General features: G+C 45.2%; 1 protein-coding gene across 2 annotated transcripts in view; it reads left to right on the top strand.

Annotated features, from left to right (window-relative positions):
• AMOTL1 (angiomotin like 1) overlaps positions 1 to 14,189 on the top strand; it is a 148,486-nt gene that overhangs the window by 60,998 nt on the left and 73,299 nt on the right. The gene's annotated exons all lie outside the window — the stretch shown is intronic.

The following is a 14,189-nucleotide window of genomic DNA, read 5'->3' as shown; positions in this document are numbered from 1 at the left end:
TGAGCAGTGAGCAGAGAGGGCTCGCTTTGGTCCAGGTGGTCAGGCAGGCTTCCCTGGGCGTGCTGCCTGAGCACAGTGGGAGTAAAATTGGTTCTTGCCTTTGATCCAGTTTTTGGATGTCTTTATTGCCACGGATTCTTCAGTGTCAGGGTCATCCTGGTTCCTGAGTACATGCTGAAGGACTTGAGTGTTGGTGACTTTTTTTAATAGCATGTGGCATACTTAAAAATGCATAAAGAGTATGAGTAAGGTTGAATAGATTTAAAGTTTGAGTATATATTAAAATGTAAAAGGGGGTGGTATTTGGATTGTTTAGGAAGAAATAGACCTGGTTTGCTTCCTGGTCCTGCCTCTTCCTTGCTCTGTAACCTCAGGGAATTTGACTTGCTGAAGCCTCGTGGATAAAATAGAGACAATAATAGTTCTTACCTCATGAAGTTGCATGAGGGTGAAATGAAATAATGCATATATAGCACTTAGCACTGGGCTGGGCACATTGAAAGCATTCAATAAATGCCTGCTACTACTACTGTAATGACTAAAACAGCAGAGAGGCAAACAGTTTGATACTGTTATGTGTATTCTCATATATCTCCTTTCCCTGAGGAACTGGAATCCCAGTTCCTATTCATAGAAGCTTACCTTTTCACAGTTGGAAACTTTGTGTCATGTACCAAATATTTACTGAATGAGGCTAGGAGCTAGAATACTCTATTCACTGTCTAGTACTGCCCATTTAATATGCCTTTTCCCCACCCATAAACCAAGATTTTTCTTTTTTTAAATTTTTTTTTATTTAGGTTTATCACTTTTTTTATTTTTCTTATGATCTCTTTAATGTTACTTAATCCATTTACTTTGTTTTTTTTAAAATTTTTTTATTGCTTAAAGTATTACAAAGGGTATTACATATGTTTCCCTTTTTTTTCCCCGCCCTTGACAATCTCCTGGTCTCCCCTACCCCCCAGTGTCTTATGTCCATTAGTTATGCTTATATGCATGCATACAAGTCCTTCAGTTGATCTCTTACCCCCCTCCCTCCTGCCCCCCAACCCTCCCCGGCCTTCCTGCTGAGATTTTTCTGAATAAAGAACGATTTCCTCTCTGCCCTGACCACAGGAGGTGGCGGGAGGTGTGTCTGCTGTTGTGAGCTGGTTCAGAGTTTATTGCCCGAGGTACAGAAAGCCAGGACTCATGTCACCAGGACACGTCCCAGACTTCACAGCTGGCAGCTCCTTTCCTGTCCCTTGTTGACCAAGTGGTTTCTTTCCTGGAGGAAATGCATGAGGCCTTGGATGTCCATTTCTCCAGCAGGGGTTCTCAGACGTGGGTAGGCATCAGAATTATTGGGAAGACTGACTTGAACTCAGACAGCAGAGCCCCACCCCCAGAGTTTCTGTTTCAGATCTTGGATGGGGCCTGAGAATTTGCATTTCTAACAAGTACTCAAGATCGCACATTAGAACCATTATTTTATTTTATTTTTTTATTGCTAAAAGTATTACAAAGGGTATTACATATGTGTCCGCCCCCCCCCCCCCCCCCCCCGCCCTTGACAATCCCCTGGCCTCCCTTACCCCCCAGGGTCTTATGTCCATTGGAAGAACCATTATTTTAGAGCCCAGTCCTCTTTTAAATTGGACCCATACTAAAGTGCTTAACTCTTTGAAATTGAGTCTACTCATGTTAATGAATGAGATGGAAATAAATTGATTCGTTTCTCAGGTTACTAGTTGATGCACATAACTATCCTCTCTTCTAATCACTCTTTTCTACCTTCCCCTTTCCCAACCCCATTTTTTCCTCAATTGTCTTATGACCTCTGTTCACGTAGAAGACGTGACAAGTTAGGGTATATGGCTACCATATACAAACCATATTGCTTTATCTAGTCACTTAACCTCTGTGAAATAAATGTGTTTACTAAATTCTTATATCCTGAGGTTATTGTGAGGCTTACATGAGATATTGCATGTGAAAGGGCTATGTCAGAGTAAAACATGGTGCAAAATTAGTGTCTTATTATTTTGTGGGATCTCGACTTGCCTTTGGGACAGTGTCCAAAGGGACTTGGGGATGGACTTGCCTCTCCTGATGTGAGTTTTATTGCTGCTGGGGAGACTTGGTAAAGATTATGCAGAAATCTGCAGAGGTGTCCCGGAGAAGGTTCCTGGCTGGGGCGTCGGGCTGGGGGCTCAGCGTGCTTACAAACATATTTTGGAGGCACATCGATGTGTAGTGCAGTAATGGCCAAAGAAAGAAGAGTTTGGTGCTGGAAAACGGCCTAAGTAGATGCTGGACTGTCAAGAGATTCAGCTTCCTCCTAGTCGAGAAATAAAAATTCTATCCTTTTTTTCCCCTTAAGTTCCTAGGTCTACTCTGTCCACAGTAACCACTAGCCAGATGTGGTATTTAAATTACTTAAAACTAAAAATTCAGGTCCTCTGTCATACCAGCCACAATTCAAGTCCTGAATAGCCATTTCCATCATCGCAGCAAGTTTCATTGGCTACTGCTCTTCTAGAGAGTTATCAGCTCTGCTTATCTGGTGGCAGCATCACTGGGTTGCATATGACGGGACAGGGACATCTTTTTTGTGTGTGTTTTTATTGATTTGAGAGAGAGAGAGAGAGAGAGAGAGAGAGAGAGAAACACCAATGCAAGAATTAAACATCGTTCGGCTGCTTCTTGCATTCAAGCCCACAACCCCGGGCATGTGCCCTTACCAAGAATCGAACCAGTAACCACTCGGTGCACAGGGCGACGCTCAGCCAACAGAGCCACACTGGCCGGGGCAGGACAGGGACACGTTTATGAGTGAAATATCTCTCTTCTCTCCCTTGGAAGTCTGGTGAGGACCTGATTGGGAGGAATAACAAAGGGTGGCTGCTCCAGCAGCTTGAACCTCATTTTGCCACTTCTGGTTTCGGAGGCTCATTTCATTTGGAAGGTGGGTCAGTCAGCAAGGCATTTGCATTATGCTGGGGGTAGAGTTTACCAGGTTAGCAGGCTGTTGTCAAGGTATCTACTGTTTCTAGTGATGTTTGAGGCTTTGGCTTAGTTCTTGGGACTCTCCCCGGGATCTGGTCCTTGAGGGAAGCAAATAGAAATGCTCGGGTGGATTTAGCAGTAGGAGGTCCTTCTCGAGAGAGGCTCTGCGCCAGCCTGGACTCCTCCACTTGGGTCTGTTCCGCTACTGAAGCAGCCTTTGTCAGGGAGAGGCAGGGGGCTGCCCTGTCCACCTTGCCAGTGTGGGCTTGCTCAGATACCATTCCACACCACCTCGTCCTAACAGCTGCCTCCTTTGAAAGTGTGCTGTAAACTGTAAAGTTCCTTCCCTTACTTGCCCCACACCCAGTCACCAGGTCCTTTGCAGAAAGTATGCAACATACGTCTTGCATACTTTCCCTTCCTTGGCGTGTCTCTACAGCCCAACCTACCTCCTGGACTACTATGATAGCCACATAACAGGTCTCCCCAATTCTGTTCTCTCACACCTCTTCTGGTCTGCTCTGGCCTCCCTTTTCCCCTCCTCTCCTCCACCCTTTTCGGAACAGGCAGAACAAGACAAGGATGATAGATACCCTGGCCTCCAGGCTCGCTTTGCTTCCTCAGTGTGAGGTGGGGCTCTGCACACGCCCGGTGGCCCCGTGCCAGCGAGGAAGGAAAGCCTCTCACATTCAGCTATTCTCAGCTGGAAGGGCTTCTCTGGATGGTGTGATCCCCGAAAGCAGGTGAGAGGCAGGCCCTTCCTATACTGTGAAGGGCGCAGAGAACCGAGTTTCTTATGAATGAGCCCTCTCTATCTGGGGGCTTTGGGGGAAGAAGAGAATATGAAATTCTCTGTAAAGCCCTGGGTCCTGAGGGACTAGTCATGTGGGAAAAGATTGAAAGATACAAGGGCAGACAAGATTGCTTGCATGGGGTGGGGGAGAAAGATGAGGAAAGACAGAAAAAGAGAGCAGGAAACACCAGCTTAAAGTAAGACACCCGGGAGAGTAATGTAAACAGCACCACAAACCTTGAAGATTGTGGGAGAGTCCGATAATAAACAGGAAGTTTGTTAAAAGACACAATCCTGTCGGACTTACTTCCCATGCTGGTGACTGACCTGGTAGAGCAAAAATGCATGGTGGTGGCATGAGAGTGAATCAGCTTCCTTTAGCTAACTTTTGGATTTGATCCTTTAAAATACTCATCCAAAAAAAAATTAAGAATTTAAGTCTAAAAAGGTCTACTCTGACATTTGGATTATCTTAGCCCTGGATTTAGAGAAAAAAAATTCTGAAATTCTGAAGTTTCTTACCTTCAACTTTCTCCAACATAAATTCCAGGAATTTGGAGGGGGAGGGGGGGAAACCATGAAGTAAATACAAATATTTACATGTTAATAGCATTTATTAAGTAACTAAGATCACTTTGTTAGTTTAGTAACATAAAATGTGTTATGTGTAATTAAGCTTGTTTATAAAGTGAACGGACTGTAGTATTAAATTTAACAGTTTATTTAGGCAGCCACCACAAACATTCTAATTGAATTTATGTGAGATATTTTCACTTTCTGTTAAAGAAGGTACATGTTTGAGTATTAGGAAGCATGGCATTTCTTATTTTTGGACAGAATATAAACCATGGCACAGAAGCAGTCACTGGTCAGGAAGTACCTGTTGAATGAGTCTGGATTGTACAAGTCAATACTGAGTTGGAGAATTTGGCAAGAAGGCAAAAAAAAAAAAAGGATAGAGTTTCTCTAGCGGACCTTTCCCCCTCCATCTGACATTGAAAGTCTGTCATACTCCTGGCACTGGACTAAATGTGGGGCGTATGTCCTTTGCGCCCACGGAACTTGTATTTTAAAAGGGATGTAATGCCGTACGGTGATAGAAAACAGCAGGCAGATGAGCTGGTGTATCCCACTCTGAGAAGGCCGAGAAAGGACTTATAACTGCCTTTCAAGAATTCTGTCTTCACTGTGAACTAAGAGGAAATGGGTTTAAAGTACAGATGTGGCCGAAACTGGTTTGACTCAGTGGATAGAGCGTCGGCCTGCGGACTGAAAGGTCCCAGGTTCGATTCCGGTCAAGGGCATGTACCTGGGTTGCGGGCACATCCCCAGTGGGGAGTGTGCAGGAGGCAGCTGATCGATGTTTCTCTCTCATCGATGTTTCTAACTCTCTATCTCTCTCCCTTCCTCTCTGTAAAAAATCAATAAAATATATTTTAAAAAATAAAAAATAAAGTACAGATGTGATTTCTAGAAGTATGGAAGGGCCCCTGCCAGGGAGCTTGGGAGGATATGGAGATCAAAGACGCAGCCAGTGAATTACTAGAAGTGTGCGAGTGTCTCCGTCTAGAAAGCTCTTTAAATTGGTTTCCCGTGCCTTACTGTGGTCCTGTCTGATTGTGGGACATGGGCCTAATGGGCTAGTTGAGATGTGTTCTTCTGTGGAGCTTAAGGAAGACTCCAGAGCCGAAAACCTAGATTCACTTTCTACTGTGCCACTCACTGGCTTTATTTTATTTTTTATTTTTATTTATTGATGAGAGCTAGAGAGACATGGATTTATTGTTCCACACATTTCTAAATTCATTGGTTGCTTCTTGTATGCACCCTGACCTGGGATCGAAGCTGCAACCTTAGTGTATGGGGATAATGCTCTAACCAACTGAGCTACCTGGCCAGGGCCTCACTGGTTTTATATTCTTCGACAGATCACTTAACTTGTCTGTCAGGTAGTCTCCTCATATGTTAAATAGAAATAATAGTAATGCCTACCTCAAAAGGTCATTATGAGGATTACCTGTATTACGTGAGTTAAAACATGTGAAGTGCTAAGAACAATATCTGACACTTGGAAAGAGGTATGTGTTCACTATCATCATTGCTCCAATTCCGGCTGCTGTGTAACAAATGGCCTCAAATCCGAGTAGCTTCAGCCAACCGTTTTATTATCTTACAGAATCTGTGGGTCTGGGTGTCACGCATGGAATGGGAGAGGCGGCTTGTTTCTCTCCCTATAGCAGGGGCGTTGGTGGGAAGGAGGCTGGGGTGGACTGGATGGTTGGGGATTGGGTCATCTCAAGGCTTCTTTCTCCACGTGTCTGGGATGACTAGAAGGCTGGGTCCGCGAAAGGTGGACTTTCTGTGGTCTTTGCCTCCTCACAGCATCAGACTAGTCATTTTGTTTAGCCGCTATAGATCTCTATTAAAAAGCAAACAAACTTAAAGCTCATCCATACAGCAGTGAAACTGATGCTCGTGTTGGCGATTTTTGTGCTGATTTGGGCCTGAGATTCAGAATCTCCAGAAATGTTACATTATGTTCTGGTCACATTGATTCATACTTTCCCCCCCAGAGAATCACTCAGTTGCCTGTTGCACTGGATACTAGAGAAATGTTGTAATGGGTCTTCCAGTCAACTGATGATGCTCTATATCTTGAAGTGAGGCTACTTCTTTTATTTCTTTTTATTTTTCATCGTATTGGCCAGGCCATTATAAGACTCACTGGGGGCCCAGCCAGTGTGGCTCAGTGGTTGAGCAACAACCCATGAACCAACAGGTCACTGGTTCGATTCCCGGTCAGAGCACATGCCCGGGTTGAGGGCTCGATCCCCAGTAGGGGGACATGCAGGAGGCAGCTGATTGCTGTTTTTCTATCTAGCTCTCTCTAAAAATCAATAAAAGCAATTTAAAGAAAAAAAAAGACTCACTGGAGGATGAAAATAGTCTTTAAATTGCCACATATGTTATGATCCGGAAGGACTGGGCTTTCTAAAGGGTCAGTTTCTTCTCCATTGTCAGTGAAAGGGATAGATTCACCACAGTTGGTGCAGAGAAGAGATTCAGCGTTCACACCTTGACCTTCATCCTGTTACACCACAGGTGGAGTGAAAGTTATGGAACAAAGGTGCCAAGGAAAGGAGAGGTTTTTCTTATTTGTCGTGCTGTGTACAGTTGGTACAGTTACACTCCCGGTAACCACCCTGTTGTCCTCTTTGAAGGTGGAGCCTCCTGGCAGCTGAAGGTTTTCAGGTTCGAGACCTGATACCTTCTCCAGACCCAGCTAACCCTAAACCTGAACGCCAAGGTGGCCAGACAAGTTAGGAGTTTTGAAGAGCCTTGGGATAACACTATGTATTCTTTTATTTTGTTTTTATTTTATTTTGTTATTCCAGTAGGACCACAACACCACGCTTATTTTCAGAGAAATTGTGTTTTTAAGACTTTTCTCCTTTCAAATTCTTGGAAAATTGAAAATGTAATTTTAGTCTAGTTTGTCAGTCAGCTGAACGATCTGACCTAAAAAAAAACTCTAAAAGCCTTCATCTCTGATCTGCTTGAGCATCTGGGCGTCTAGGTCACATCGAGCAGTGTTTCTCAAAGTGCGGTCTATTTTTTAAAAGCTCGCTGATTTGATCCTCTTTGGGAAGTGAATTTTATAGCAGCGATTCCCGTTCCATTTCCCCATTCTCAAAAAAAAAGAAGCTAGAATTTACTGAGCACTTATTATGTGCAGGGACACTGTTTTAGCCCATTCTGTTGTCCCATTTAATCTCCATAACAGCCAGGCATAGTACGTCCTATTATTACCCCCATTTACTGAGCAGGTAATGGGCACCAAGAAGTTAACTCATTTGCTTAAGTTCACAAAGCTCATAAGTGGTCCACCCTGGATTCTTGCACTGCTTCAGAAACAGACTTACCAAATCAAAAGGCACACATCGCCTCTTTTTCCATGTAGCAGATATTTTCTCTTCTGTCTGTTTTATTCTTTCAATCCTTCTAATCCTCCAGTCTTTGGGCTTGACAGCATCGTTCTCTTTCCTCTCGAGTCATCATGCCTCAACATCCTTGCCTTTGTCCAAGGATTGCCTGACTTCCTGCTGGGCAAGTTATTAGCTTCCTCTCTCTCCGCCTCCTAGAGGTAATCTCGTGGAGACGTTTTGCCAGTGAAATATGACTGCAGGTTTGTATTCCTTTTTATAAAAATTCCCCAAGGGCCAAGAGATGCATTCATGTGCAGGTGTTTTCTGGAGGGGCTGCGCTCTCTCTCTCTTCGATACATTTTCTTTAATCAGTGGGTCCATTCACCTGACAAGCCGTGTTCAAGCCGTGCTGTGCAGCAGAGGGCCTCTGGGCGCCTTCTTCAGGTTTCACCATCTTCCTTTGCCTGGGCAGGGAGGTGACTCAGTTCTAACTGGTTTGCAGCCATTTTCATCTTCAGTTTTGTTATGTTCCGGTCCCTTCCCCCTAGAAGAGGCTAGGTCACATGGAGCAGTGTTTCTCAAAGTGCGGTCTGTAGAACCCTGAAGGTTTCTGAGACCTAAAAACTGTCTTCGTAATAATACTAAGACATTCGTGCCTTTTCCCCTCTTGCTGACGTTTGCACTGCTGGTGGCAGGCAATGCTGGGTTGCCCAGGTGGAGTGGGCCGAAACAGCACCTTTCTGTAAATGCAAGCATGTCATTGAAAATCCTGATTTTAATGTAAGAAATGAGTCAGGGAAAGACGATTTAGGATTAAGTGAAGGATTCTTGAGGGCCTTTGGAAGGCACAGTGAAAAGACCTTCTTGTTCAAGGGATGGTGCTGTGCCTAGTGCTGTGGCCCTGGGCATCACCTGACCGACGTGAGCCTGGTCCCCATCTCCACGAAATGGGAACAGGGTGGTGATCGCTAACGATAGCTTTACATCATCCCTGCACTCAATAAATGGTAGCTCCCGCTAATATTGGTTATACTCTTATTGCTAAATGGATGTTTGGTGTCTTGGGAATATTGGTTGCTTTAAATTATGTAGTTCATTTGGGAGCTGATGTTGACTTATGAGTTGGGTGCGTGTGATGCGAAGAAATGTACTTGTCTCTTGAGAGTCCCAGTCCCTGTGAAAGTGCTCCCTGATGGACATGGCACTGTCACTTAGCAGTGACAACAGGCGCTAATGGGACCCAGGAAGCTGGAGGAGTCAGGGGTAGCCAGAGCGTCTGACCTCTCCTCTCCCTCCTTAGGGTGGGTGAGAGGCAGAGCTCAGAGGGGCCTCATTGTGCATTCATGTTGTCATTTTACATCTTGAGTTTTTCTGAGGACTTTCCATCCTGTTTGTTTTCCTTTGTTCAAAAAATATTAAGTACTTGCTGTTTACATACAGTGACAGAAACATGTTTAAGCAATGGAGCTTACACACTAATAAGAATCATGTGTGCCACTGCCACCCCAAAGAGTTCCTTTTTGGTCCTGGGATAGGTATAAACAAATATGTTGAAAGACTATTTGAATCTCAGTTATTTAATAAATATAGGGATTATTTGTTAAAACTTATTGGCGTGAATGAGTCTTAGAGATTTCTTGTGCAGCATAGTGCCTGTAGCTAACAATACTTTATTATTGTATTACTTAACATTTGCTAAGAAGGTAGATGTTAAGTGTTCTTACACAAACACACACAAATAATAAACAGGGTGGGAGGTGACGGTTATGTCTGTGGTCTTAATGGTGGTGATGGGCTCACGGGTTAATACTTTCATCCCCAGACTCACCGAGTTGGACACATTAAATCTGTACAGCTTTTTACATGTCAGTCAGACCTCAATAAAGTGGCTTAAAAAAACTTATCTGAGGAAAAGAATCTCCAGAGTCTAGATACTTATAGTTTTAGATAATTTAAGAACCAAATATATCAACATGAAATATGAATTTGGATATTGTGTGCAGTTTGAGTCAAGATACTTAAATAACCTTTGGATTTTATGTTAAGCTCTAAATTTGAAAAATTGTTACCTCTTTGTAGATAAAATCCTTTTATTATGGACTAGAGACCCGATGCACGAAATTCGTGCAAGGGGCTCGGCCCTCCCAGCTTCGTCTGGAAGGTCGTCCGGATGGTCGTTCTGCTGTCTGGCCATCTGGTCTAATTAGCATATTACACTTCTATTATTATAGATGCTCTCATTGTTTACTCCCTTTGACTCTGTGTGATTGGTGGGCCTGGGATGGCTCCTCTTTTTATGGTGAGGGAGCGCATGCCCTCGGAGGTCTCCAGGCTCTGCTCCTGCTCACAGACCTGGGAAGGACGCAGGGGACAAGGGCGGCAGAGGGCCCAGCACTGAGGGCCTGGCCCAGGACAGGGTGGCCCAGGTGGAGTGGCCGAAGCAGCACCTTTCTGTAAATGGAAGCTTGTGATCAGGCTGCACAATCCCTGTGCGGTTACTGTAGCATCATGTACAAAGCCCCTGCGGGAACTGGATCACAGTGCACTGTCATTTATCCGTTTCAGCACCAGATGGCTTTTTTTTCCCTTTCCAGTAGCTTTTCCCAGCCTTGGTCTCCTGAAAAGTTTGAAAAAGACAAACTCACCTTCAATTTAAGCTCGGTAGCATTAAGAATATGTTCATAATAGTTATTTAAAAATGTATCTTAATTCCATTAATAAATATTTATTGAGTGTCCGTATAGTGCTTGAAACTGCTAGGTACTGTGAACCTCTGTAGATGATTCATTGAATCCATAAATAGGTATTGAGCACTTATGATGATCTTATTTCTGCTATAAACCCGAAATACAAAGATGAATAAGACTGGGTCCTCACTGTGAATCAACTGAAGGTCAAGGAAAAAAACCTAAAGACATAGGCAATGTATTATTTTGTGGCATAAATATGCCTGGAATGAGATGGTAGCACAGATAAGTGCATGTTAGGGGAGGAAGGGTAGATGACTTCCTGGAGGAAGAGGCACCAGAGTAGAGCTTCCAAGGACGTGTTTCAGCATTTAGTATGGGCCAAGCAAACGTTTCCTCGACTCGTAGGGGAGGAAGGCCCCCCAGATGGAGGAAACCTGGGGAGAGCTGCCAGAGTTTCTCTAGAGTTTGTGCATAGGCAATAGACTTGAGTTGCTGTGGTTCGAGACAGATTGTGTTGTCATGTGGTGCTTAACATAAAAACAATGCTGTGTTCTTAGAATGGGAGTCAGCGGTTATGATCAGAGGCACACCACACCACTCAGCACTTACCCACCAACCGCCTCGTGTTCTGCAGCAGTCATCTAGCACAGGCTGGGGGTGCCGCCCTGGGAACGCTTGAAGATGGGCACCACTCATGTGCGTGCTACTTCCTGCGAGCAGTATATATGGTGTGTGCCCTCCTACTATTTGCTGATGGAGAACATGGCACTGTCCTCTGGGATGGTCTCCTACTTCGTTTACAGACAAGGTCAAAGATCCCTCCAAATCCACTCTCCGAGAGCAGTTGACGTGTAAGTGCAGAGCTGTGTGCTTCCAATCGTCATCGCTGTCGCAGCTGAGGGAATGTCGGACAGTGTAGGAGAAGGTGTGGAGGCAAACTGAGAGGGTCAGTGGACTGGAGAGAGCTTTACAGTAGCTGTGGAGGGGACTGAAGCTAGCGGATGGCTTTGCTAGCTGGGATTTGGAGAACGAGGGTGACACATTCACGGGATGCTGAGGGAACCAGTGAGACTGACGGCATCTACAGGAGGGGTCTGGTTATAGACAGCCTTGGAAACCAAAGATCGGAACTTGAGGCCAAGGCCAGGGTGGTTATGTGCAAGCAAGTGGCATGTAAGGCCGGGTGGTTCCCCAGCTGCGTGAGTGTTGGGTGATAGTGGGGTGTCAGTTTGAGTGTCCTGCAGTGTTTACACCTAAAGGAGAACCTGTTATGTTGCCCTGGTTACAGTTTCAGGGTCTGAGCTGAGGGTCGTAACTAGTCATGGTGGAGGTGAGGCTGTTGAGCAGGTCACCAGGGCTCATGTCGTGCCCCTGACTCCCCAGAAAACGACTTCACTTTGCCTTAATTCATTTTGTCCTCCAACACGGAGGCCCTTTGTTATTGCTACTGTTGAGTGAGGAAAAAAAGTCTTGTTCAGGGTCACATCACGTAAAGGCCTCAAGACACATACAAAGGAAGTAACAGCTTAAGACCACAATGGGAAGGAAGGTCTTGGTGCTTTAAGAGCAAGCCAAAAGCAGTCACGCTCAGACGGAGAAGCAAAGATTCTTCTTGCTGACAAATGACATGTAGATTTTGTAAAGAAAGGGAACCATTCGTGGTGACATGGGTCATAGTCAATATAGGGCCGAAATGTTGAATCCTCCAACGAGAATTTCCAAATTCCCCTCTTTGTCAAGTGTGGTACAGACAGATCTCGAGCTTTCCTGCGGGGCTGGGCCCTGGGAGCTGCACGGCCCCTCCCCCGAGCGAGAGTCCCCAGAGCGCTGACTCCTGGACACTCACCTTAGCTTGCTGCCCATTGCTTTTGTCACTCTCCCCATGCAGACAAGCTGTGTGAGTGGTCATCCTTAGACAAGGTGCTGGTTTGAAAGAAACAGGTGCCTGCAGGTTCCTAAATACAGAGGACCTTACATGGAAATAGTCTTTATGAAGCCCCCAGAGGCAACACATGAATGGATTACACACTGTTGAGCCAACAGAGTCCTTGAGTGGCGCAGATTCCTTTAAAAGCCAGACCATTGCCCAGCCAGAGTGGCTCAGTTGGTTGAGCATTGCCCTGTGCACCAAAAGGTTGCCAGTTTGATTCCCAGTCAGGGCACATACCTGGGTTGCAGGTTCAATCCCCGCTCAGGGCATGTATGGAAGGCAACCAACCGATCGATGTTTCTCTCTCACATCAATGTTCCTCTCTCTGTCTGTATGTCTCTCTACTCTCTCCTTCCCTTCCTGTCTCTAAAAACAACACAACAACAAAAAGAACGGGACCATTACTTAGTCCCTGGGCCCAAGCCATGCTTACAGAGTGGGAGTGGTATCCTAAGATTTCCGTGGAATCTCCAGTCTCTTGCTTCCAGGTGTGGATGGATAATCAAAGTACATTTTAGTGACTGGGGATGGCTTATAGCACAGTTCTTAACTGGGCTCCATATTGAAAGTGTATATTTTCTCTCTCTCTTTTTCTCTCTCTCTCCCTCTCCTTTATATACATACTAGAGGCCTGGTGCACAAAATTCGTGCACTGGGGGTGGGGGTCCCTCAGCCCAGCCTGCCCCCTCTCACAGTCCAGGAGCCCTCAGGGGATGTCCTACTGACAGGGAGCAGGCCTAAGCTGCAGTCTGGCTGTGGAGGCTCGGAGCAGGCGCCCCTCTGTGTTGATCTCTCAGGCTTGGGGCTGCACCCAGCCCCACCTCCTGAGCTGGTCGTGACCCTTACAGAGTCCCGACCTCATTTGCATATTGCTTCTTTTTATATATTAGATGCACATACACATATATCCTTAGTTAGGCCTCAATTTTATTACCAATTTGCTCTCCGTTACCACTTAGAATTCTTAGTCCATTCCTGACTCTGATCTACTGTAAAAAAAAAAAAATCACACACTCTTTTCTTGTAGTGCGTGGGTTCTCATCACCTCTCTGACTCTGATTTGGTGGGCAGTGGGACTCAGGTGCAGAAATGTGCTTTTATGTCTTGCTTTTTTGCCCGTGTGTGCTGCTCTCCGCTGACAGAGGGCTTCTCACTTTGGCTGCACATTTGGAGTCCTTTGAGGAGCTTTATAAAAGACGAGTGCGTGGGCCCTGTCCCCGGAGATCTGACTGAACAGATCTGGGTGAGGCCTGGGTACGAGGATTTAAAAAATTCCGGGTCATTCTAACGTATGGCCACGATTGCACCGTGCCCATCTGCAATTTTCCACCAACATTTTCCACCGGCCTGAAGTGGAATCCAGGTCAGGATCTGCCTTTGGATCTGGGCCATCACGATTCCTAATTTTAGCCCTAGGCTTTTAGATTTATAGATGGAGAGGATGAGGCCCAGAGGGTGAGTTTCTTTCCAGGGGCAGCCCTTGCAGGTTGGCCAAAAGGAGAACGCTGACAGGTAGCCGCCACCCGCATTGGAACTGTAATTTTAGGCTCGTCTTCGTATACTCCTCATTCATACTTGGTTTATTTTCATTTTTACGGTGAAAGTCACAGCAGCATTACTTATTTTTAGCTTTATAGGATAAATATTCTACTTGTAAAACTGTTTTCTCTCCAGTCCAAACATGCTTATGATGCATGTGAGCACACCTACAAATAGGTCATGAGGTAAGGAAACCCAGAAAGACGATGAGTAAGTTCCCATCTGGGGCCTCAGAATAATGTTATTTACTACTAGCCTCGGCCTTGTGGGAAAGGGGTAGATAGCAAACCCAGCAATACATTTCAAATTACTAGTTTGAA

The sequence above is a fragment of the Myotis yumanensis genome, unplaced genomic scaffold (genome assembly GCF_028538775.1).
Source record: "Myotis yumanensis isolate MYYU_CA2020_CCGP unplaced genomic scaffold, mMyoYum1.0.hap1 SCAF_10, whole genome shotgun sequence".
Taxonomy (NCBI): domain Eukaryota; kingdom Metazoa; phylum Chordata; class Mammalia; order Chiroptera; family Vespertilionidae; genus Myotis; species Myotis yumanensis.
This window is presented reverse-complemented; position numbering and strand designations above follow the sequence as displayed.